The sequence below is a fragment of the Capricornis sumatraensis genome, chromosome 14, assembly GCF_032405125.1.
Source record: "Capricornis sumatraensis isolate serow.1 chromosome 14, serow.2, whole genome shotgun sequence".
NCBI classification, from domain to species: Eukaryota; Metazoa; Chordata; class Mammalia; order Artiodactyla; family Bovidae; genus Capricornis; species Capricornis sumatraensis.
In genome coordinates this window covers 24,580,023-24,607,414 of record NC_091082.1, presented here as the reverse complement: position 1 = coordinate 24,607,414, position 27,392 = coordinate 24,580,023, and positions in this window count along the sequence as shown.

Genomic DNA, 27,392 nt, shown 5'->3' with positions numbered 1-27,392 from the left:
TAATGATTTATTTGAGATAAAATTGTATGCATAGGGAAAAGCTAGGTTACAAGTCTCTGTTTTTTCAAATAGGTTTAAGCAGTTGATATCAAACCCTTTGTTAAGAAACATTTCCCCCATTCTGCAATGCCAATTTGCCATAAAATAATGTTCCATCCTTTTTAAAAAAAACTTTATTATTATTATTATTTACTTTACAGTATTGTATTGGTTTTGTTATACATCAACATGAATCCGCCACGGGTGTACATGTGTTCCCAATCCTGAATCCCCCCTCTCACTTCCCTCCCCATACCATCCTTCTGGGTAATCTCAGTGCACCAGCCCCAAGCATCCTGTATCCTGCATCAAACCTAGACTGGCGATTCGTTTCTTATATGATATTATATATGTTTCAATGCCATTCTCCCAAATCATCCCACCCTCTCCTTCTCCCACAGAGTCCAAAAGAGTGTTTGATACATCTGCATCTCTTTTGCTGTCTCGAATACAGGGTTATCATTACCATCTTTCTAAATTCCATATAAATGTGTTAGTATACTCTATTGGTGTTTTTCTTTCTGGCTTACTTCACTCTATATAATCAGCTCCAGTTTCATCCACTTCATTAGAACTGATTCAAATGTATTCTTTTTAATGGCTGAGTAATACTCCAATGTGTATATGTACCACAGCTTTCTTATCCATTCATCTGCTGATGTTCCATCCTTTTTCAGTTATGTTTCTATTATTTAGATATCATTTGTTGTTCTGTGAACTACATACATTATTTAACTTATAATGTTTGACGTCTAGTAAGGCATGTTATTTCATGCTGCATGTGCTAAATCCATAATTACAAGCCAAGAATGATCACCCCCTCCCCCCAGACTCAGGACATTTAGCAACATCTAGAGATATTTTGGTTGTCGTACCTGGGAAAGTTGTGCTATGGCATCTAATGGTTATAAGCGAGGAGTACTGCTAAACACCATGCATTGCACAAGATTATCACACTTCCCCCAATAAAGAATTATCTGGTCCAAAGTGTTAGTATTACCAAGGTTGTAAAACCTTGAACTAAATGGATAACACATTGGGATATCTTTGTGAAAAGGGAGTTGTATGTTCCATGAGTTCAGTAGGATTCAATATAGACATGTGGTCGCAAAAATTCAGACACGACTGAGCAGCTGAACTAAACTGATGTATCATGTGAATTGAATCCTAAATTGCCATCTATAGGATGCATGTTCCCAATTGGTGAAAATATGAATGTCCTAGATCCCTGCACATTGCTGTGCAGCTGGACAGGACATGTTCTTGGCCTATCACACACCTCTCATTTGGAACGTCTCATCATTTCCCTGGGATTTCTTCCTCTGTAGTGATTTCCATTATAGAAAATTTACATTTTCTTTTCTTTTTTTTTTTTTTTTTGGTCCCTCATTTTAGTGAAATGCTTTTTCTTTACTGAATTCCTCCACATTGGTTTTGGCTGTGTTAACTGTCTGAATTTATAGTTCATAGGGAGGCTTCCCAGGTGGCACAGAGGTAAAGAATTTGCCTGCCAATGCAGGAGACGCAAGAGACACAGGTCCGATCCCTGTCAGGAAGATCCCCTGGCAACCCACTCCAGTATTCTTGCTTGGAAAATCCCATGGACAGAGGAGGCTGGTGGGCTGCTGTGCATGGGGGGCTCAAAGAGTTGGACACAGTTGAGCAACTGGGCATGCACACAAACATATAGTTTGTAGGTGATAATTTTGCATGTCAAATTTAAGAAGAAACCTATTTCCCGCTCAGAATTTTGAAAAGATTTGTACTGATTACTGGATTCTAGTGATGTTGACAAGAAATTGGGTGTTGTTCTAATTCCTGATCTTTTTAAAATATTTACTTATTTTGGGCTTCCCTGGTGGCTCAGACAGTAAAGCGTCTGCCTACAATGTGGGAGACCTGGGTTCAATTCCTGGGTCGGGAAGATCCCGTGGAGAAGGAAATGGCAATCCACTCCAGCACTCTTGCCTGGAAAATCCCATGGACAGAGGAGCCTGATAGGCTACAGTCCATGGGGTCGAAAAGAGTCAGACGCGACTGAGCGACTTCACTCACTCACTCATTTTTAATTGACTGATGATTGATTTACAATATTGATTTGATTTCTGTCATACATCAATGTGAATTAACCATAGGTGTACATAGGCCCCCTCCCTCTTAAATATCCCTCCCACCTCCTGCCCATTTCCACCCCTCCATGTATTACAGAGCCCAGTTTGAGTTCTCTGAGTCATTGAGAAAATTCCCATTGGCTGTCTATTTACATATGTTAGTGTATATGCATCCCTGCTACCCTCTCCATTTATCTCACTGTCTCCTTCTTTTTCCCTACTCTTGTCCATAAGTCTCTTCTCTATGTCTGCATCTCTATTGCTGCTCTGCTATAGATTCATCAGTACTGTCCTTCTAGATTCCATATATATGTGTATCTTAACCTGTATATGCTTTATGTGAACTTTTCCCCTCCCTTTTGAAAGCTCTTAGTATCTATTCTTTGCTCTTGTACTCTTCAGTTTCACAATGGCGTACCTCGATGTACATATTTTTTAATGAAATATTTGAAATAGTAGTCTTTTTCATCTGGAAACGCTTATCCCTTATTTCTAATAAATATTTATCATAAACTTATCTTCTGTTTTTGCTGTTCTTCCTTTCTGAAACTGTGGTTTATGATGTATTTCATGAAACTGGTTAAAACTTATTTATCTTATTTCATGTGTATGTGTGTTTTACTTTCTAATCTTCATATTTTGAATTTGTCTCATTTTATATGTCATTCATTTCTTCTTTCATGGCTGTAACAGATTTTCTAAGAATAATTGCCCTTCCTCTCTTAAGGATATTGCCTAAGTTTCCACCAGATTCTGTTAACTTGGTTCAGTCTTTCCTGTTGCGTGTTCCTCAAATGCTCGGGAGTCCACTGATGATGGTAACTACAAAATGATTCAGGATTTCTTTGTATCTGTTAATTTGTCTTGGTGGTGAATGGGCTTTACCTCTTTACCACAGTACAACTGAATAGATTTCTTTGGTTGACTCTAAAAGGTCAAATGTTTTTGTCTTTGTGCTCAGGCTGCTCAGATTGACCAGAAAAATGCACCTCCTTTTCCTCTGTCTAGAACAACACTGGCTTTCACTGTCTTGGCATCCTGTGAGGGAAAGGGCCATGCACCCCAGTCTTATATAGAGAGACTTATAGTTGCTTTTATTTCTATTTATTTTTTAAGACAGTACACCGAGTTTCTGTCACGGTGAAGGAGGGATTATGAAGCCTTGGAATCTAAATATTATTTCATAAGACCACATTCTTAGTGTTTCAGCATCACATTGACATCACTTTTTAAAATGTCTGATATTGTCCATTCTTCAGCCTTGTATATTTCCAGTTCTTCCAAAAATAGTTTTGCTTTCTATATTTTGAGTTTGCTAACTGCAGTTAGCATGGATTCTGCCTGTCAACTTTGAAAATTGTATTTCTGTCATATTTTCTTCCTTTTTCTTGGACCCTGCAAGATTTCAACTAAAAAAGAAGTCTATTTATGTTTATTTACCAGTGTTTGAGGAAAGAACAGGCAGATTACTCAGTCTTAAATGTTAAGGAAAAGTTTTGTTGTTATTGTTTTTAAAAAAAAATGCACGTGGATTAACATGACAGAAACAACCTTTCTTACATATTTATTATTTCTTCTTTGGGACATTTTTTTTTTCTTATTTACCTCTTATTCCTTTTTCATATATTTTTGCAGTAAAATTTATACATATTTGTATGACCTACATGTATTATTTTTAATATATGAAAGTTTTACACATGTTTTTTCTAGCTTAAAATAAGTCTTTTGAATACTATTCATAAATTACATGCATAAGATTTTAGTATTTTTATTGAACTTACCATGTATCAGTACTGTAGAATTTTCTATATTTCTGCTAATTTTTATTATATTCTTAAGGGAAAATATGTGTGAGATTTTCAAACAGCCTGGCCATTTGAGAAGCATTTATCACAAAAATTGTTTTGTCACTGTATCATTTGTTTCCTAAACAATCACAGTACAGCATATGTAACTATACCATTGAATCTTAAAGTGTTCATAAACATCGCCCCAAAATATTACTAATTACAGCTTACTTAACATAATTCAGTGAGATTTGTGGATATGGCTTATTTCCACATTGCACATTTTATAGGAAAATTGCAACTATAAAGCCCTTTGTGTTGTTGCCCATTCACACATAACTTCTCATACAAGGTATTTTTACTCAAATACAAAATCGGTGCCTGCACAAAAACAACATCCATTCTTGACTGAAGTGGTCTTTAAAAAAAATTGTATTGTGTCCCTGCTTATTAACTCAGATCCTTTCAATAAAGGAGGAAAATAAACTAGTTCTACCTGTATGTGGATACGTTTGTTAATATAATAATCTAGATTTGAGAATCTTGGTTCTCACTTTTTTTTTTGCTCTATAGTCTCAGATAGTCTCTGTGAATTTCATGTGCCAGAGCACCACTTGAGCTCTGTCTTCCAGTTCAAAAGCTACCACGTACAAGTAGTCTTTCTTGAATCACTCAGCCAAAAGTTTTCTCTTTCTGTTTTGATTACTGCTTTCATTTCATAGCATTCATTACAACAGTATGTCCCTTAAAAACCCAGAATAGTACCACATTGTAGGGTATTTTATAAATAGGAGTAAGAAAGAGCAAAGAAAACATGGGGTGGGATTTTCCAGGTAGGAATACTGAAATGAGTTGTCATGCCCTCCTAAGGGGATCTTCCCAACCCAGGAATTGAACCTACATCTCTTCTGTTTCCTGCATTGGCAGGTGGGTTCTTTACTACGAGCACCACCTGAGAAGACTAAAAAAAATAATAATCTAAACTTCAAATTGTAATTTATGCTTTAAATCAGTGTTTTCTGATAGATATATTTTTGATAATTGTAATTGTCACATTCTCAGTTGTCCTGGGCTAGAGTCCATAGGTTGCAAAGAGTTGGACATAACAAGCAAATTAGCATTCATATATTATTTTTATTCTACCAAAATATTGTGATAATGACCAATTACTACATTATTAGTAATTAAAATTTTAAATACTTACCATGTCAAAGACACTATAAGAAAGTTTTATGTGTCAGTTTATAAAATCCTAGTAACACAATGAAGTGAATAATTGATACACAGGAGATGAACAGACTTATCCTCACTTAATTACTGTTAAAAGATTAATGTTCAGTGAAATTGAGTTAATTTCCCAAAATAAAACAAGTTACAAACTTGAAATTTGAACTCAGATTTTTTGCTTCTAAGTTTTTCAATTTGATGATTGTTACACTGCCTGTTTAGTTTAAAATATCAAACTATATTTGCTGAGTTGAGAGAGAACAAAACTTCATGTGATTTTTTAAATTCCCCTCTAAGGTACAGGAATTTAAAGTCCATAAGATAATAAGCTATGGGATTCAGATAAACTCTGAGAAGGCTTTTTGGATATGATACCAGAGTTGGCACGGAAATTACATTTATTTATAAGTAACTTATTTCCAAAAGAGACTTTGGAGGATTTAAAAATACTATTTTAAATAGTATTTTCAAGACCAAGAAGAGGTTTGAAGAGAGAAGTTTGTCAAAAATGGAGTACTGAGATTCCTTCTCTTGCTATGGTTTCATAAATGCTGGTAGAATACAAGAGACTCTTCAGTGAGAGAGAGAGGATGTTATTGCTCCAGAGAAATTGAACTACATGTTCATACCAGTTCCCCTTGTCCCCAGGACCCAGGGGCATGACTAGTAGCAGGGGAGAGAATGCTTTCCCAAGAGTGACTCTTGTCTTAGGACAGGAATTCTGAAATTGGGAAACCCAACACCAACCTAGATAGCATACTGAGAAGCAGAGACATTACTTTGTCAACAAAGGTCCGTCTAGTCAAGGCTGTGGTTTTTCCACTAGTCATGTATGGATATGAGAGTTGGACTGTGAAGAAAGCTGAGTGCCAAAGAATTGATGCTTTTGAACTGTGGTGTTGGAGAAGACTCTTGAGAGTCCCTTGGACTGCAAGGAGATCCAACTAGTCCATTCTGAAGGAGATCAGCCCTGGGATTTCTTTGGAGGGAATGATACTAAAGCTGAAACTCCAGTACTTTGGCCACCTCATGAGAAGAGTTGACTCCTTGGAAAAGACTCTGATGCTGGGAGGGATTGGGGGCAGGAGGAGAAGGGGACGACAGAGGATGAGACGGCTGGATGGCATCACTGACTTGATGGACGTGAATTTGAGTGAACTCCGGGAGTTGGTGATGGACAGGGAGGCCTGGCGTGCTGTGATTCATGGGGTCACAAAGAGTCGGACACGACTGAGTGACTGAACTGAACTGAACTGATCTTACACAGAGGCCACTGGAAGACGTGCACAGCCTTTACTGGAGAAAGATGTTATTTTTATTATCCTGATCAAAAATAAAAAAAAATCCCCTTTGCTCAAGAGGGAGATATACTATCTCTTTTGTGCTCTACACACATTTTTAAAAAACTAGTCCAAGGGGAGGTGGGGGGGAAGCTGTCACACACACATAGTGACACCATGACATGAAGAATTGTCCCCTGACAAGATCGAAATAGGAGAGAATGGAACTTTCCTCTGAATTCCCCATATTTATAAATCAAATTTTCTAGCTCTGTTTACACCAAATGACAAGAAGCCCAGCTGTTTGTAAGAAGAAATTTTTTTCCTAATCTTAAGCTATGAAAGTACTGTATTATGAAGAGCATTATGTTGGAAACTTAAGCAAAGGATTTAATGAAATATTTAATTTATATTAATAAAATGAAACGCATATGGATATTTTCTGTGTTTATCCTCTGTAAGCCCAAAGGCATCATAGCAAAGAACAGGTTCATAAAACTAGTTTTTGATGAGTGCAGAAAAACTGTGGCAAGCTTTGTTGTTGACAAGTGTTTTGACTGACCCTTATAAATTTTTTACATCTTTAAACAAATGTATTTCTCCTTTACTTAATACATTTGTAGCAGCACATTTCTACAACTGATAATGTTCTTCCAAAATAACTAAAATCAATCATTTCTTCATGTTACACCTTAAAATTGAATCCTGGTTTATAATCTTTATTGCCGTATTTTTTTTTAATTTGCATTGCTTTAAAATGTACTACTCTGAATTAGTTCATCTTTTAAATTATAAATATAATGATTTGGATTGCATCCAAATCTTCTCTTGACAGGATAATATCTTTATTGCCTTTTTGAGAACTTTCATAGGATTTTATTAGAAAAGCAACATTTTAGGGAGGAAAAAAATCATAACAGTGAAAAAAGTAAGATTGAGGAAAAAATTCTGTTAAGATATTTTGTTTTGCAAGTTGGACTTGCTTATTGCTATACATAAAGAATCTGGTTTTGGTAATGAATAAAATATTGTGAGAAAGTACAGCAGCAATTGCTACATCACATGGAAATTTTAAATGTCCATGTAATGTGTTTAAATGCTTGAAATTAGAATTTTGGAGCGCTCAGATGCTACTGTAATGTTCTCTTTTCTGTTAGTATATGTAAACCCATCTCCACAGGGTAAGATTTTGGGATTAATTCAACTGAGTAACAAGAGGAAATTCATATTCAAGAGCTATTTTAGTTACCATCCGTCATTGTCTAACTGCACATTTAACTTGATTTTACTCCTTTCTAATTCCATTTAATTAAACATGTTTACAAGTACAAAATTTTAAGATCCAGGAATACAAGAAAAAACAACTCTGTAGTCAAAGTAGACTTATTAAAATTTTCATTCTGAAATTCCTCTAGTTGACTTATAGGACATACTCTATTAGGTTAGAGCCTTTTCTAGCAAAATCACGATTAATTTATATTTGAGTAGCCAGTAGAGATTTTGTGAAATAAACGTATTAACTACACAAAGAAAGCTCAATTCAGCAGCTTGGTGCATCATAAAAAAGAACTTTGTATGCATTATATTGGATAATATACATGAAACTGGAAACATCATGAACTAATACCCCTAAAACAATTTTTAATAAGCAAACAATGCTCTGGTAAATAGTTTAGCTATTTACCCTAAGTTTAGCTAAACCCTCACCTCAAAACATCTACTCCAAGGGAAACCATACACACATGCAGGTCTTAGGATCTGATGATTAAACTACAACAAAGTTCAGTAACCCAAGTTTATGATGATGTTTCTGAATATTTGATGTTAAAGGAAATAGGTGAAATAATAGAAATGAATTTTAAAATGCAATATATTTGATAAATGTTTTTGTGTATATCACCTTAGACAATCCTCGCAATCATCCTTTTATGTAATACCTCCATTTCGTGTAAGAGGAAATGGAAACGTTTTAGTAGAGTGATTAAAGACATGAGTGCTGAGGCTGGAATACCTGGTCAAGATCAACCTTCACCATATGTTAGCTGTCACAACTTGGTGAGAGTAAAATCTGTAGTTTCTGTTTTCTCATCTATAGCTGAAGATGGTCATATAATTAGCCTGGGGAATTTGGGGAGGCAGATTTTAATTTTCTTAAAATAATGTATATAGTGCTTAAGAGATGGCCCTTTATACAAAAAAGTTTTCACTGATTGTTACTAATTGTTTCTATTATGCTGCTATTGTTGCTGTTTTTTCCTTCACTGTTTTTATTCAGTGAAAGATTAAACAAATTAAAGACAATCCATCTACTGTTTTGAAAAGCAGGATGTAAACTAAAGTTGATATTTTTGAGGTGAACTTTTTCTTACAAATTTTGATAAAACATATTTCACCCTTTTTTTCCTCCTGATGTCTGTCTGTCTCTCTTTATGTCTTTCTTCCTCTCCCTCCCCTTTATTCCTACTGCAGAGCAGGGTAAATTCAGCAGAATTAAGAGGAAGTTTGATACAGAGATCTTCCATTTATCCCCTGCCACCACACATGCATAGCCTCCTTCATTATCAGCAGTCATTACCAGAGTGGTACATTTGTTCCTATTTATAAACCTTCACTGTCACATTATTGTCACCCAGAGGTCATAATTTACTTTAGAGATCACTCTTGGTGTTGTACTTTCTGTGAATTTGGACTAATTTATAGACATATATCCATTAAAATAATATCAAACACAGTAGTTTCTCTGCCCTAGAAATCCTATATTCTGCCTATGTATTTATTTCTGTCCTTTCCCTCCCAATCTCTGGTAGCCTGATCTTTTTACTATATCATAGTTGTCCCTTTTCTGTTAATATAATGTCACATAGTTGGAATCATACAATAAGTAGCTTGTTTAAACAGACTTTTTTAGTTAGGAATATAAATTTCAGTTCCCTCCATGTTTTTTTTTCGTAGTACTTCTTGAGGAAATCTTGGCTGCTTTTATATTTTGACAATTATAAATAAAGCTGCTATGAATCTTTTTTCAGATATATCTTTTGCAAATATTTTCTCCCTTTCTGTGGCTTGTATTTTTATTCCTTTGACAGCATTTTTTTTTTTTGTGGAACAAAGATAGTTAATTTTAATGAAGTTTATTTTTTCAGTTCTTTCTTTCATGGTTTATGCCTTAAGTGTTGTACCTAAAAAGCTACTGCCTAAACAATGGCCAGGTTAACCTAGATTGTTTTCTAAGATATTACCAAGATTTATTTTTGCACTTTACATTTCATTTAGTCCATGTTTTGCACTTTGCATTTAGCTCTATAATCCATTTTGAGTTGGCTTTTGTAAATGGTATATGATATGTAGCTAGATTCTTTTGTTGCTGTTGTTGTAGATGTCCAGCTGTTCCATGACCATTTGTGGAAAAGTCTACTTTTACTCCATTGTATTGCCTTTTCTCGTTTGTCAAAAATCACTGAATTATATTTAATGTGGGTCCATATCTGGGCTCTCTGTTCTGTTCATCTGTTTGTCTACTCATTTTACCAGTACTACACTGTTCTGATTATGGTAGCTTTATAACTGACGGTGCACAGATCGTGGGCGGCTGCAAGGGTGCACAGAGCGTGGCCAAGAGGAGCTACCCTACGTCTGAGGTCAGGGGCAGATGTCGGGAGGACCCCATGCCCAAGGGGCTGCCGTCAAGAGGAGTTACCCACGTCCAGGGTCAGGGGCGGCAGCCGAGAATACCAGGCTGCCACAGCACAGGAGCAGCCGAGAGGAGCTACCCCACATGTGAGGTCAAGGGCGGTGGCCAGGAGGAGCAACCCCATGACCAAGGAGCAGTGGCTGCATGGGCACAGCAGGGCCTAGAGGAGCTATTCCACGTTTCAGGTCAGGAGGAGTGGCGGTGAGGAGATAACCCTCATCCGAGGTAAGGAGCAGCAGCTGTGCTTTGCTGGAGCAGCCGTAAAGAGATACCCCACGTCCAAGGTAAGAGAAACCCAAGTAAGATGGTAGGTGCTGTAAGAGGGCATCAGAGACACACTGAAACCATACTCACAGAAAACTAGTCAATCTGGTCACACTAGGACCATGGCCTTGTCTAACTCAATGAAACAAGTCATGCCTGTGGGGCCACCCAGAATGGGTGGGTCATGGTGGAGAGGTCTGACAGAATGTGGTCCACTGGAGAAGGGAATGGCAAACCACTTCAGTATTCTTGCCTTGAGAACACCATGAACAGTAGGAAAAGGCAAAACGATAGGATACTGAAAGAGGAACTCCCCAGGTCTGTAGGTACCCATATGCTACTGGAGATCAGTGGAAAAATAACTCCAGAAAGAATGAAGGGATGGAGCCAAAGCAAAAACAATACCCAGTTGTGGATGTGACTGGTGATAAAAGCAAGGGCTGATGCTGTAAAGAGCAATATTGCATAGGAACCCAGAATGTTAGGTCCATGAATCAAGGCAAATTGGAAGTAGTCAAACAGGAGATGGCAAGAGTGAACGTCAATATTCTAGGAATCAGCGAACTAAAATTGACCGGAATGGGTGAATTTAACTCAGACGACCATTATCTCTACTACTGCGGGCAGGAATTATTTAGAAGAAATGGAGTAGCCATCATGGTCAACAAGAGTCCGAAATGCAGTACTTGGATGCAGTCTCAAAAATGACTGAATGATCTCTATTCGTTTCCAAGGCAAGCCATTCAATATCACAGTAATCCAAGTCTATCCCCCAAGCAGTAATGCTGAAGAAGCTGAAGTTCAATGGTTCTATGAAGACCTACAAGACCTTTTAGAATTAACATCCAAAAAAGATATCCTTTTCATTATAGGGGACTGGAATGCAAGAGTAGGAAGTCAAGAACACTTGGAGTAACAGGCAATTTTGGCCTTGGAATACGGAATGAAGCAGGGCAAAGACTAATAGAGTTTTGTCAAGAAAATGTACTGGTCATAGCAAACACCCTCTTCCAAAAACACAAGAGAAGACTCTACACATGAACATTACCAGATGGTCAACACTGAAATGAGATTAATTATATTCTTTACACCAAAGATGGAGAAGCTCTATACAGTCAACAAAAACAAGACCAGGACCTGACTGTGGCTCAGACCATGAACTCCTTATTACCAAATTCAGATATAAATTGAAGAAAGTAGGGAAAACCACTAAACCATTCAGGTATGACCTAAATCAAATCCCTTATGATTATACAGTGGAAGTGAGAAATAGATTTAAGGGCCTAGATCTGATAGAGTACCTGATGAACTATGGATGGAGGTTTGTGACATTGTACAGGAGACAGGGATCAAGACCATCCCCATGGAAAAGAAATGCAAAAAAGCAAAATGGCTGTCTGAGAAGTCCTTACAAATAGCTGTGAAAGGAAGAGAAGTGAAAAGCAAAGGAGAAAAGGAAAGATATAAGCATCTGAATACAGAGTTCCAAAGAATAGCAAGAAGAGATAAGAAAGCCTTCTTCAATGATCAATGCAAAGAAATAGAGGAAAACAACAGAATGGGAAAGACTAGAGATCTCTTCAAGAAAATTAGAGATACCAAGGGAACATTTCATGCAAAGATGAGCTCGATAAAGGACAGAAATGGTCCGGACCTAACAGAAGCAGAAGATATTAAGAAGAAGTGGCAAGAATACACAGAAGAACTGTACAAAAAAGATCTTCACGACCCGGATAATCACGATGGTGTGATCACTCAGTTAGAGCCAAACATCCTGGAATGTGAAGTCAAGTGGGCCTCAGAAAGCATCACTATGAACAAAGCTAGTGGAGGTGATGGAATTCCAGTTGAGCTACTTCAAATCCTGAAAGATGATGCTGTGAAAGTGCTGCACTCAATATGCCAGCAAATGTGGAAAACTCAGCAGTGGTCATAGGACTGGAAAAGGTCAGTTTTCATTCCAATCCCAAAGAAAGACAATGCCAAAGAATGCTCAAACTACTGCACAATTGCACTCATCTCACAGGCTAGTAAAGTAATGCTCAAAATTCTCCAAGCCAGGCTTCAGCAATACATGAACCATGAACTTCCAGATGTTCAAGCTGGTTTTAGAAAAGGCAGAGGAACCAGAGATCAAGTTGCCAACATCTGCTGGATCATGGAAAAAGCAAGAGAGTTCCAGAAAACTTTCTGCTTTATTGACTAAGCCAAAGCCTTTGACTGTGTGGATCACAATACACTGGAAAATTCTGAAAGAGATGGGAATACCAGACCACCTGACCTGCCTCTTCAGAAACCTATATGCAGGTCAGGAAGCAACAGTTAGAACTGGACATGGAACAACAGACTGGTTCCAAATAGGGAAAGGAGTACGTCAAGGCTGTATATTGTCACTCTGCTTATTTAACTTAGATGCAGAGTACATCATGGGAAACGCTGGGCTGGAAGAAGCACAAGCTGGAATTACGATTGCCGGGAGAAATATCAATAACCTCAGATATCCAGATGACAGCACCCTTATGGCAGAAAGTGAAGAGGAACTAGAAAGTCTCTTGATGAAAGTAAAAGAAGCAAGTGAAAACATTGGCTTAAAGCTCAACATTCAGAAAACGAAGATCATGGCATCTGGTCCCATCATTTCATGAGAAATAGACGGGGAAACAGTGGAAACAGTGGCAGACTTCATCTTTTTGGGCTCCAAAATCACTGCAGATGGTGACTGCAGCCATGAAATTAAAAGACACTTACTCCTTGGAAGGAAAGTTATGACCAACCTAGGTAGCATTGAAGAGCAGAGGCATTACTTTGCCAACAAAGGTCCATGTAGTCAAGGCTATGGTTTTTCCAGTAGTCATGTATGGATGTGAGAGTTGGACTGTGAAGAAGGCTGAGCACCAAAGAGAATGAGTCTGAGTGAACTCTAGGAGTTGGTGATGGACAGGGAGGCCTGGTTTTCTGTGATTCATGGGGTCGCAAAGAGTCAGACACGACTGAGCGACTGAACTGAACTATCGTTAATAAAGTGTTGAATTTTATCATATTTTTTCTGAGTTTATTGAAATATTCATGTGGATTTTTTCTATTTTAGCCTGTTAATGTGATACATTGCATTAATTGACATTTTAAAGGTTAATTTTATATATTTACTTATGTTTGGCTGTGCTGGGTCTTTGTTGCAGAACATGGGCCATCTCTTGTTGCAGCGAACAGGGGCTACTGTTTGTTGTGCAGCATGGGCTTCTCATTGTGGTAGCTTCTCTTGCTGTGGACCATGGGCACTAGGTGTGTGGCTTTCAGTAATTGCAGCACTTGGGCCTGGTAATTGTGTCTCATGGTCTCTAGAGTGGGCTCAGTAGTTGTGGTGCACGAGCTTAGTTGCTTTGCGGCATGCAGCATCTTCCCAGACTAGGGATTGAACCAGTGCCCCTTGCATTGGCAGATGGATTCCCATCAGTAGGCCACCAAGAAAGTGCTACATTAACTGACTTTTGAATGTTAACCTAGGCTTGCATACTTGATAAATCCCACATAGTGATGGGATATAGTTCTTTCTATATAATGCACAACATGCTTTTTAAGATGCTAGAAAATTATTTCTTATACTAAAGCATTATGCCATGAATGATTAAACTGAAAATGGCTTGGTTAGTAGTTTTGCTCAAATAAAAATGAACTGGTTTCTAATTTTTCTCCACAACTTTATTTTTTTTTAGCTTAATTTCATTGATCGTTTCACTTGTTTTTCAGTATCTATTTCTTTTTTTTATTTTTATTTATTTATTATTATTATTTTACTTTACAATATTATATTGGTTTTGCCACACATCAACATGAATCTGCCACGGGTGTACATGTGTTCCCAATCCCAAACCCCCCTCCCACCTTCCCGCCCCACACCATCCCTCCGAGTCATCCCAGTGCACCAGCCCCAAGCATCCTGCACCCTGCATCAAACCTAGACTGGCGATTTGCTTCTTCTTCTTCTTTTTTTTTTTTTTTTTAAATTTTTAGTTTTACTTTATTTTACTTTACAATACTGTATTGGTTTCACAACTTTTTTTTTTCCACTTTTGGGTAACAACCACTGTGGAGGAAAAAAAAAATTTGAAACTGGTGCAGAAACTGCACTAGAATGAGGAATGAAAAAGTGCTTTTTTCAATGAAAAAACATATTAAAGTATATAAACTCTCTCACTGTTAACATTATATGATCATCTGCTATTGCTTTTAGGAAAAATCCAATAGAAAGTATTCATGAAGTGAAAAAATGTAAAAAGTAATATAAATACAATATAATAAATTCAATACAGAATATAAATATAAAAATTTCAATAAATTAACCATCCCCCCAAATGAAGCCCAAATCAGAGAAAACTGGCAACACAACTCTCTGGCATTAATTATTCTTTTAATGTATTTCAGGAATGCAAAAACTACAAATAAGGTGTTGAAAAACCCAATAAAAAACAATACCAACAATGGGAATGTGTAAAACAGACTCAGACTCAAGAAACACTTCGAAGGAAAATAAAATATCACCTTACCAATGCAGACAAATTAGCACAAATCTCCAAAGAATAATGAATGCAACCACATGCTTACTCGGAATAGAGGAGAAATAAAGTGAAATAATCACACAATGCAAAAACCTTAAAGATACAAAGTGAAATAGACTGTATAAAAACCCACCAATACAACTTTTTAAGCCATTTTTCTGAGCTGAAGTCAGATCTAATGGATATAAATATGTTGTTATAGAAAAATCAAAACATATAATTAAAATAATTCTTATGCATCTAAAGCCATCTGTAGATCAACACCAATAATCTGTTCTTAAAAGTAGCAGTGTTTTTTATAAAATGGCAAAAATTCTTCTCTTTACAAGAGGGAAAACATAGAAAACACAGCACATCTAACTAAATTCCCCAGCAACTTTCAAAAAATATTACTAGAATACAGTAAAACACTTGCAAGAAAAAAAAAAAAACTATACTGTTAAAAAGTAAAAAAAAAAAAAAATACTTTTTGATACCAAACAACTAATACTTTCTTAAAAAATAATTGCTTTCAGCATAGAGGTCATGTACAATCTTTGTGGCTATATTTGTATTTGTATTTGCTTTATGTCTGGCAAATAACCCACGTCAGAAAGTAAAAGCTAGCAATTATAATTTAAAATTATAATTCAAAATAAGGTTATTTCCTGATGCCTTATTCGGGTTATTTTAAATGACAACTAAAAATTAGGTATTTCTGAAAAGAACTGTGTCTTCTTCAGATTGTGTTCCCCAAGAAACAGAATGAAATAAAAATTTTCCCTCAAGAAATTAATTAGAAGGGTTTTCACAATTAAAACTTATGGGAAACTTAAGGAGAAATTTTGTGTGGAAGGACAAATCGAATTGTGATGCAGTCAACAAGTCTTGAGCGCATCCCATGGAGTTCTGGGGCTGGGATGGCATCACATCCACTGACAGCCTCCACAGTTACTTGTTGACATCATTTCACTTGTTTTAGGGGATTTACTCAGGGGTGGAGAATCCACCTGCCAATGCAAGAGATGCAAGTTAGATCTCTGTCCCAGGGTTGGGGAGATATCCTGGAGAAAGAAATGGCAACCTACTCCAGTATACTTGAATGGGAAATCCCATGGAGAGAGGATCCTGGTGCGCTACAGTCCATAGAGTTGCAAAGAAAGTTAGCAACTAAATGACTTAGTGACTAAACAGCAACAACAATCATTTAAGTTTATCAGCAAACATTTTATTTTCAACTTACAAAAGTATATTGATACTAGGAGTGGGAGAGGGTGGAAGGTGGGAGGAAAGTTCAAAAAGGAAGGGACATGCGTATGCCTACGGCTAATTCACGCTGATGTATGGCAGAAATGAAAACAATATTGTAAAGCAATTATCCTTCAATTAAAAATAAATTTTTTAAAAATTCCTTCCCAGATTTGCAAAAACTAATAATGATGAGATCTTGTAGTAATAAAATATATATTAATTGTACTTTAATAAATACTTATTGTGCAGTAAATAGCAAGCTCTATCTTAAAACAGCAGAACCACTAAAAAACCACTAAAGAAATTTAATACAATTCCACTGCTATCCAGTAGTGGGAACAGTTAATGATTAGAAATCTCCTGGTGGCTACCTACTTTACATAAATATTTTTAAAATTATGTTTCTAAAAAAATATAGTTTGCCCTGTTGGGATTTATTTTCTTTACATGGTCATTTTTTTTCTTAAATGAGGTTTTGAATATGTTTTCCATGTAGTAAAGAACATTAATCCAAAAGTGTTACATTTTAAACTACTGCATGCTATATATTCTAATGTGGCAGCTCTTCAAGTGTATTAATTGACTGAACTGGAGACAGCAATGTTTTTGTTAAATAGTGGAAAAACACTATTAGCAGCACAATAGATGCCCTATATAGTAGTGGTGGCAGAAATACCACAATGAGCCCAATAATAATTAAATATTTATTATAATTGTTTAGTAATGTTTTACTTATGTGAAACTAAGTAAAATTTTTGCTTACATAAATATATGCTAGGAATAATGTATATTCCTTAGGTATATTTTCTATCTGATGCAAAATCTTCCTTTTCCATCCTCCAATGTTTCACTTCTGTGTTGAACAGATTTAGACCTGAGCTGCAGCATATAAGTAGCTATGCCCAGTGCATAGTCTTCCTTTTAATTGTGTATGGAGATTAATTTAGGTGTTTGACTGTGACTATTAAACTACCTTGAGAAGTGTCATTTTAATAAAAGCTCTGAAAAATACCCAGAGGAAGATTCAAAAATAGAACTATAATTCTTATACATTCTCTCTATTGAAAACTTCTCATTATTACTATAAATTTCATCATAAAAATAATTATGTATTTCACTATGGTGTTAAGGCTAAACCTTGTAAAGAATATGGGATAACTAAGTCATATGATTATCTTTTCAAAGGTATAATTAAAGTAGATTAAAATTTTCCTTTTCTTCTTTTACAAATGAGTATTCAGTTTGACAGTACTTCTCATTGTCATTGGAAAACAAATATAATTTTAAAAATAAAGTTTCACCACATGAGAAACTGCTGAATATTAAAGTTATGAAATCAACATTTCTATTAGAAATGAAAAATACTGTTTTTTATTTTAACTTAAACATAAATAAAAAATTCTATTTCAGATAGTATGAAAGACTGATACTATATATATACATTTTTTTTTGTTTTTCCTGTGATCATGTAAGGATGTGAGAGTTGGACTGTGAAGAAGGCTGAGCGCTGAAGAATTGATGCTTTTGAACTGTGATGTTGGAGAAGACTCCTGAGAGTCCCTTGGGCTGCAAGGAGATCCAACCAGTCCATCCTAAAGGAGATCAGTCCTGGGTGTCCTTTGGAAGGAATGATGCTAAAGCTGAAGCTCCAGTACTTTGGCTACCTCATGCGAAGAGTTGACTCATTGGAAGACTCTGATGCTGGAAGGGATTGGGGGCAGGAGGAGAAGGGGACGACCAAGGATGAGATGGCTGGATGGCATGACGGACTCGATGGACGTGAGTCTGGGTGAACTCCAGGAGTTGGTGATGAACAGGGAGGCCTGGCGTGCTGCGATTCATGGGGTCGCAAAGAGTCGGACACGACTGAGCGACTGAACTGAACTGAATCCTAAAACAACTTGCCAATTGGAACACTTAAGACATTCTAATAATGATATCTTTAAATGACCATGTGCAGTGTATTTACATGAGCTGTCTTTTTTGAGAAAACAAATTACTGCTAAGAGTAGACCTAGCATTTTTTTTCCTTAATTAGTAGAAAAATACTGTTGTTTTTAGCACACATTAACTCTTCCTTATGGTTTATTACTTATGACATAGAAAAAGCAAGAGAATTCCAAAAAAAAATCTTCTTCATTGACTACACTAAAGCCTTTAACTGTGTGGATCACAACGAACTGTGGAAAATTCTTTAAGAGATGGGAATACCAGACCACCTTTCCTGTCTCCTGTGAAACCTGTATGCAGGTCAAGAAGGAAAAATAGTAGTGGACATGGAACAATGGACTGGTTCAAAATTAGGAAAGGAGTATAACAAGTTTGTATATTTTCACCATGCTTATTTAACTTACATGCAGAGTACATCATGTGACATGCTGGGCTGGATGAAGCCCAAAATCAGGATTTCCAGGAGAAACATCAATAACCTCAGATATGCAGATGACACTACCCTTATGGCAGAAGCAAAGAAGAACTAAAGAGCCTCTTGATGAAAGTGAATGAGGAAGAGTAAAAAAGCTGGCTTGAGACTCAACATTCAAAAAACTAAGATCATGGCATCTGGTCCCATCACTTAATGGCAAATAGATGGGGAAACAATGGAAACAGTGAGAGACTTTATTTTCTTAGGCTCAGATGATGACTGCAGTCTTGAAATTAAAAAACGCTTGCTCCTTGGAAAAAAAGCTATGACTAACCTAGACAGCATATTAAGAAGCAGAGACATTACTTTGCCAACGAAGGTCCCTCTATTCAAAGCTATGATTTTTCCAGTAGTCGTATATGGATGTGAGAGTTGGACTGTAAAGGAGGCTGAGAGCCGAAGAATTGATGCTTTTGAATTGTGGTGTTGGAGAAGACTCTTGAGAGTTCGTTGGACAGCAAAGAGATCAATCCAGCAATCCTAAAGGAAATCAGTCCTGGATATTCATTGGAAGGACTGATGCTGAAGCTGAAGCTCCAATACTTTGACCACTTGATGCAAAGAACTGACTCATTAGAAAAGACCCTGATGTTGGGAAAAGATTGAAGGCAGGAGGAGTAGGAGACAACAAAGACGAGATGGTTGGATGGCCTCATTAACTCAGTCGACATGAGTTTGAGCAAGTTCCGGGAGATGGTGAATGACAGCAAAGCCTGGCGTACTGCAGTCCATGGGATCACATAGAGTCAGACGTGACTGAGCAACTGAACAACAACAAATGGCACTGGTATCAGAAATACTTTCATTTTTTCATTAAGTCCTCCAGGCCTCCAAGTTCATTTTTAGACAGAATTCCTGATAAGCAGTTCATAAACGAATGTACGTTTGCTCCAGGAAAGAAATACCATAAAGATTTTATTTAAAAAGGGAATCCTTATGGAGTATCTTCTGTATGGGCTGGTCTAGTGATATGTTTTACTGGAGCTAAATATTATTTAACCAACAAGGAAAATGAAACTTGGAGATTTGTATATAATATGCCTTATAAATAACGTATTTGACATTCAAAATCAGGTTTGATGGACTTTGTAGATGATTCCTAATCACTTCACTAAACTGATATTCAAAGATGACAACCACTTTGGTGTAAGCTATTTTTTAATTTTAAAACTATTTTTTATTAGTGTATAATTGCTTTACAATATTATGTTAGTTTCTGCTGCACAATGAAGTGAGTCAATCATATGGATACATAAAATCCCTTCTTCTTGGACTTCCCTCCTAGCCGCCTCCCCAAATCCCATCCATCTCTGTCATCACAGAGCCCTGAACTGAGTTCCCTGCACTATACAGTAGGACACTGACCATTTGATATTAACAATTATGTTCCCTATAATTCTATCTTAAAAGCTTTTGATTGGTCTTCTACCTTTAAGGTTAGTGGTGATCTCCTAGGTGAACTCTTGTTGTGATGTTCTAACATCTTTTACTGCCTTCATTTATCTAGCAGTGAGAAATTTAATAAACATGCAAGGTTACTTGTATACCACTGAAGTGAAGTCACTCAATCGTGTTTGACTCTTTGCAACCACATGGACTGTAACCTACCGGGCTCCTCCATCCATGGGATTTTCCAGGCAAGAATACTAGAGTGGATTGCCATTGCATTAAAATTTCATCTTTACAAAAAATATTCAATGTCTGAACAAAAGCCATGCTGCTTACCTTCCAGACCTGCCTTTGACCACAAATGTTGGAATTTAAAATTATCAGTGATTGTTTTGCACAGGATGGTCATTTTTAAGACTCCCAATTCGGTTGTGCAAATCAATATTCATGGAAGTCTTTTCATTTGAGATGTATCGTTACATCTCAAATGAATGTTCCTGATATGACCAGCTTCAAATCAGGGCAGACACTGGAGATCAGTTTTTCTCTAGACAAAGAAAACAGGAATTATACACTCCAGAGCATTCATCTATCAGTTTGGATATGCCACTCATTGATGAAATGATGGAAACTCACACCAAGGGACACAATAAAGCAGCATTTAATCACTGGCTACCTGCTATGGATCAGGCAGCATGCCAAGTGCTCTTTATGTACATAGTCTTTAATCTGTGTAATAATCCTTTACCGCAGAGATTATTATCCCTGGTTAGAAAAGAATAACAGAGGCTTAGAAAGAGTAAGTGATTTTTCTCAAGGACTACAGAGCTAGTTAATTCTATATTTGGAATCAGAGCTCCAGGACATTTGTCTCTGATGTCCACAAGGGAATGATGTTATGAAGTGTGACATTAACAGGTAGCAGAGAGTTTTAATCATAATATATTCTATCACATGGCATAGAATTTTTTAAATATTCACATACTAGTGAGAAACAATGTTGAGTTAGGTCAGGGTACCTCAGGCTGCTGAATTTCTTATACAAAGAGTAAATGAATCTCTAGGTCCATCTTTTATACTTTTACTCAATATGTGCACTCCATTTGCCTATTCAACTAACCTTTCTCTTGGTGCTCGCTCTTTTCTTATTCATGACCACCTACCGCCTTCAGTGATCCTATCTGGGCAAATGTACTATCTTGCACATTTGAATTCTTAGCTCAAATTTAGTTTCTAAGGCCTCGTTGTTCATGGATCAAATTTCAAAACATGGATATTCACCTATGGAAGTATTCTAATCCTTATCACCTGACCTTAATCCGGATTTATCATTGGTAACCACCAGGGCTTCCCTTGTGTCTCAGACAGTAAAGCATCTGCCTGGCAATGCAAGAAACCAGGTGGGTTCGATCCCTGGTTAGGGAAGGTCCCCTAAAGAGAAGGATATAGCAACCCACTTCTGTATTTTTGCCTGGAAAACTCCTTTTGGGCTACAGTCCATGGGGTTGCAAAGAGCCAGACATGACTGAGCATGCACAGATGATGATGATGATCCTCCAAACCAAGTTTCTTACACACATTGTTGATTTAGTTGCTAAATGGTATCTGACTGTTTGCAACTCCATAGACTATAGCCCACCAGGCTCCCCTGTCTATGGGATTTCCCAGCCAAGAATATTGGAGTAGGTAGCCATTTCCTCCTCCAAGGGATCTTCTCAACCTAGGAATCAAATCTGGGTCTCCTGCATTTTAGGCAAATTCTTTATCAACTGAAACACCAGGAAAGCCCTCTTATAAACATTATCATCTCATAATTTTACCATTGAACATTTCTAACCAGAGACCAAGCATTGTCAATTTTATGTTCCTAATATTTATTGATATTTATTGAATTGGATACTGAACTGGGGAGTTCCTCTTTCAGCATCCTACCATTTTGCCTTTTCATACTGTTCATGGGGTTCTCAAGGCAAGAATACTGAAGTGGCTTGCCATTCCCTTCTCTAGTGAACCACATTCTATCAGACCTCTAAACCATGACCCATCCATCTTGGGTGGCCCCGCACAGCATGGCTTACTTTCATTGAGTTAGACAAGGCTGTGGTCTGTGTGATCAGATTGGCTAGTTTTCTGTGATTATGGTTTCAGTGTGTCTGCCTTCAGATGCCCTCGCACAACACCTACCATCTTACTTGGGTTTCTCTTACCTTCGACGTGGGGTATCTTCACAGCTGCTCCAGCAAAGCACAGCTGCTGCTCCTTACTTGGACCAGGGGTATCTCCTCACTGCCACCCCTCCTGACCTCGAACGTGGATTAGCTCCTCTCAGCCAACCTGCACCCATGCAAACACATTTATTAAACTGGACATGGAACAACAGACTGGTTCCAAATAGGAAAAGGAGTACGTCAAGGCTGTATACTGTCACCTTGCTTATGTAACTTATATGCAGAGTACATCGTGAGAAACGCTGGGCTGGAAGAAGCACTAGCTGGAATCAAGATTGCTGGGAGAAATATCAAGAACCTCAGATATGCAGATGACACCATCCTTATGGCAGAAAGTGAAGAGGAACTAAAAAGCCTCTTGATGAAATTGAAAGAGGAGAGTGAAAAAGTTGGCTTAAAGCTCAACATTCACAAAATGTAGATCATGGCATCTGGTCCCATCACTTCATGGGAAATAGATGGGGAAACAGTGGAAACAATGTCAGGCTTTATTTTTTGGGGCTCCAAAATCACTGCAGATGGTGATTGCAGCTATGAAATTAAAAGACATTTACTCCTTGGAAGGAAAGTTATGACCAACCTAGATAGCATATTAAAAAGTGGAGATATTACTTTGCCGACAAAGGTCCGTCTAGTCAAAGCTATGGTTTTTCCAGTGGTCATGTATGGATGTGAGAGTTGTGAAGAAAGCTAAGCACCAAAGAACTGATGCTTTTACACTGTGGTGTTGGAGAAGACTCTTGAGAGTCCCTTGGACTGCAAGGAGATCTAACCAGTCCATTCTGAAGGAGATCAGTCCTGGGATTTCTTTGGAAGGAATGATGCTAAAGCTGAAACTCCAGTACTTTGGCCACCTCATGCGAAGAGTTGACTCATTGGAAAAGACCCTGATGCTGGCAGGGATTGGGGGCAGGAGGAAAAGGGGACAACAGAGGATGAGATTGCTGGATGGCATTACCGCTCGATGGACATGAGTTTGAGTGAACTCTGGGAATTAGTGATGGACAGGGAGGCCTGTCGTGCTGTGATTCATGGGTTGCAAAGAGTTCGGACAAGACTGAGCGACTGAGCTGAACTGAACTGATTATTTATTGAATCCATTACCTTCTCTCCTCTGCCATCCATTGCTCCTGCTTTTCTTTCTTTCTTTTTTAATGCAGTTTATTTTTGTTTATTTTTTGTTTGTTTGTTTGTTTTTTGGCTGAGCAGCATGTCCAATCTTAGTTATCCAACCAAGGATTGAACCTGCCCTGCACCCCCTTCATTGGAAGTTCTCAGTCTTCACCACTGGACTACCAGGAAAGTCCCCACTCCTGCTTAAATTGAAGTATTTACATTTCTGAACTGGTTTGTCTAAATCCATTTTGTTGTTGCCTTCCTTCTCCACTCTTGTTCTCTCATTTCTCTACCATGTAACTCCCAGATTAAACTTTTTCAGTACTAAGTAATCATGTCAGTGTCATGTCAGTGGATTCTTACTGACATAGTATTAGTACATTTAAATCTGTAGGATGGTTTCTAATGGCTGCATTACCTGGTCAGATTTTAGTTACCAGTTTCAGCTCTCCCTGTGGTTCCCCTCATAACCTTTGTAACATCCTCTGGTGGCAGGATAATGTCCCTCCTGGAATATCCATGTCTTAATTCTTGAAATCTGAATACATTACTTAAGATGATAGAAGGGACTTTGGCAATGTGGTTTGGAGATATGAGTATGACATAAGGAAATTGTACGGGATTATCCTGTGGGCCCAGTGTAATCACATAGGTCTTTAGACTTGGAAGAGAAAGTCAGAAGAAGAGGAAAGTTACCTACAGTTGAATAGTTAGAGATACTTGGCATTGTTGGCTGAGAGCCACGAGGCATAAGGGAGGTTTGGAAACTGGAAAGGCAACAAAGTGGATTTTGCTGGAGAGTCTTTAACAAAGGGATATAGCCCTGCAGACACCTTAATTTTAGTTCATCGAAACACATGTTGGATTTCTCACCAACAGAAGTGTAAGATTAGGAATCTGCTTTAAGTCACTACATCTGTGATGATTTGTCACAGAAGCCTTAGAAAACTAGTAAACGTATCATCCAGAATATTGAACTACTTGCATTTTCACGAGTAGACTAAGGTGTTTCACACCTTCATATTTTACTTTTTCTCAGTTTTCTTTTGTTTGAAATGATTTTCTGAAATTTAGATTTCTATTAAGAATGTTCATTGCAGCACTGTGTATAATAGCCAGCAACCTAGATGTCCATCAGCAGATGAATGGATAAGAAAGCTGTGGTACATATACACAATGGAGTATTACTCAGCCATTAAAAAGAATACATTTGAATCAGTTCTAATGAGGTGGATGAAACTGGAACCGATTATACAGAGTGAAGTAAGCCAGAAAGAAAAACACCAATACAGTATACTAATGCATATACATGGAATTTAGAAAGATAGTAACGATAACCTTGTATGCAAGACAGCAAAAGAGACACAAATGTATTGAACACTCTTTTGGACTCTGTGGGAGAGGGGGAGGGTGGAATGATTTGGGAGAATGGCATTGAAACATGTATAATATCATATAAAAAATGAATCGCTAGTCTAGTTTCGATGCAGGGTGCAGGATGCTTGGGGCTGGTGCACTGGGATGACCTGGAGGGATGGTGTGAGGGGGGAGGTGGGAGGGGGATTCGGGATTGGGAACACGTGTACACCCGTGGTGGATTCCTGTTGATGTGTAGCAAAACCAATAAAATATTGTAAAGTTAAAAACAATAATAATAATAATAATAAATAAAAATTAAAAATAAGAAACAACTAGGGAAAAAAAAGAATGAAAGCAGATTTACATCAATCATTACATCTTCTATGTGTTTTTCTTTTCTCTACGTTAGACTTGAGTCCTTTTTTTTTTTTTTTTACTTCCTACCATAATCATGTCTCAGCACTTATCAAACCTTTTTTTACACTTCCTTACTAACCATTTCTTCAGTACCAGTCACTTAATTCCTTGAAGAAAGATATTTCTCTCTGCTCATTTCCTTTTATATAGCCTGGCACAGTGAGTGAACAATACAAGCTTGTGATGACAAAAGAAAGAAGTAAAGAATTACAGTTGACACTTGAAGGGTTAATCAGCATGTGATTTGTGGTTACCCGCCACATCCAACCACCGATTGTAGAATTTACTGTTGAAAAATATCTGTGTATGAGTGGACAGTTCAAACTTGCTTTTTATTCAAGGGTCAGCTGTAACTCGGTGATTCCACATAATATTAATGACATTTTCACAGTGAATTCTACTGGTGTTGCAGAGAATTGGGCACTTAAAGATTGTGATGTTGCCAAGTAATTATTCTCCAAGATTTATTCTACAACTGTAGTATGTTGGTGGGGGAGGGGGGTGAAGGGAGGAGTGAGGGAGATGTCCTAAAAAATCTAGAAGTCCTCTCTGGAAACTATTTGTTTATATCAATAAATTGAAGATATCCAAGTCATCAACGTTGTTAGAGTTGCATAATTTTAGGAAGACGTCAAATACTTTCTGAAGATATTTTGTGAAAAACCGGTACAGTACAAATAGAGCTAGACGTGTTCTTTCTGGATTCAGGAATTTCTGCAACTTACATTAAAAACAGAGCCATTCCTTTTAATGTTAAGATATGAAACTGTAAAGTGTGAATGACTATATCACATTAGTTTAATTAGCAATACTTTAAAATGTGAGTGACTATTTAGTTTGCATTTGTTTAATTACTTTACTAATAATTCTAGTTCTAGACCTTAAGGTAGATGAGACTTAATTAGGCTAAAAGAATCCTACTTAATGTCCTAATTTACATGTCCAAACTTTCAGCATCTGACAAATAAGGCAGAAGAAAGTGTTAACAACAGATCCACTTTTTGTACTGGAGAATTTCTCCATTGTTCTTCAAGTTTTATGCTGAGTTTACAATCTTTAATCAAAAATTACTGCTTCTCCTAAAATTTTCTAGTATTTCCTAGAACCCTGCTTTACATATTTTGGAGAGTTAAATTATTTTTATAGTAGTATATAGTCAGTAAAATAACTTGACAAAAGATGACAGAAATTATACCATTTTCACATTTTGCAATATGAGTATTAGAAAATCTGTTTCTTTTAAGCTATTAAATCATGTTGTTTCATAAATATAGATGTTTCCAATCTCCAGTAGAATTATGCAAGGAACAAATCAAAATCCTCATTCACATTTATTCTGAAAATATCTAGATTCAGTAGTTTTCAGTTATTAATTCAATTCACCCAGTTATTCATCCTTTAACAAACATTTTTTGAGCTCCATTTGTGGGCTATTCTAAGACTTGGTATAATAATAAAATAGACAAAATGCACTTCTCTCATGGAGACTGTTATTTTTGCATTAAAATATGCAAAACAACAGTTTTTATATCATGTTTCATGCTATGGTGAAAAAAGAATGTAAAGGAGTGAACTAGGAAATGTAATGGAGAGAAAACTTTTAAAAATTGACATTTTAAAAAGCATGGCCAGAAAAGCTTATATAAACCTTATAAACTGATGAAAGATCTTATAGAAATGCTGCCATGATCAAAATAAAGGTACTATATGGTCATTTACTTATACAGTGCTGCAGTAGTCAATAATAAAAAGTGGTATAAAGTAACATATTTATGTAAAACAAAATCTATGACTAGCAAAATATTTGGATGCTCACTGGAATAATTTAGAGAACTTTTTGAAGACATAAAAACAATAAATTGATGGCAATAAATATATGTTAGATTTTAAAGACTCAGAATCATAAAAATGCATAATTTGTAATCCTGATATCTAAAATTCAGTGCACTTTAAAACCAAGCCCTAATAATATTTCATAGAATTAAAATAATATTAATATATAAAAATAGAGAGTAATGAAGTGCTGAATTTATTTAACATAAGAAGGGGTAGTTTTCCTGCTAGCTATTAAGTCATCATGTCTACGGGCACATACAACCAAGACGTATGGGAAACTGGTAAATGACTGACAAGACATTGCCTATCAGTGCATAAAGCATAGACTCTCATAAAACAATGTTCAAATGATTCCTCAGGTGGCAAAGGCAAATAGATCATTACTTATGCTATGTATTACGGGGCTTCCCCAGTGGCTCAGCAGGCAAAGAATTTGC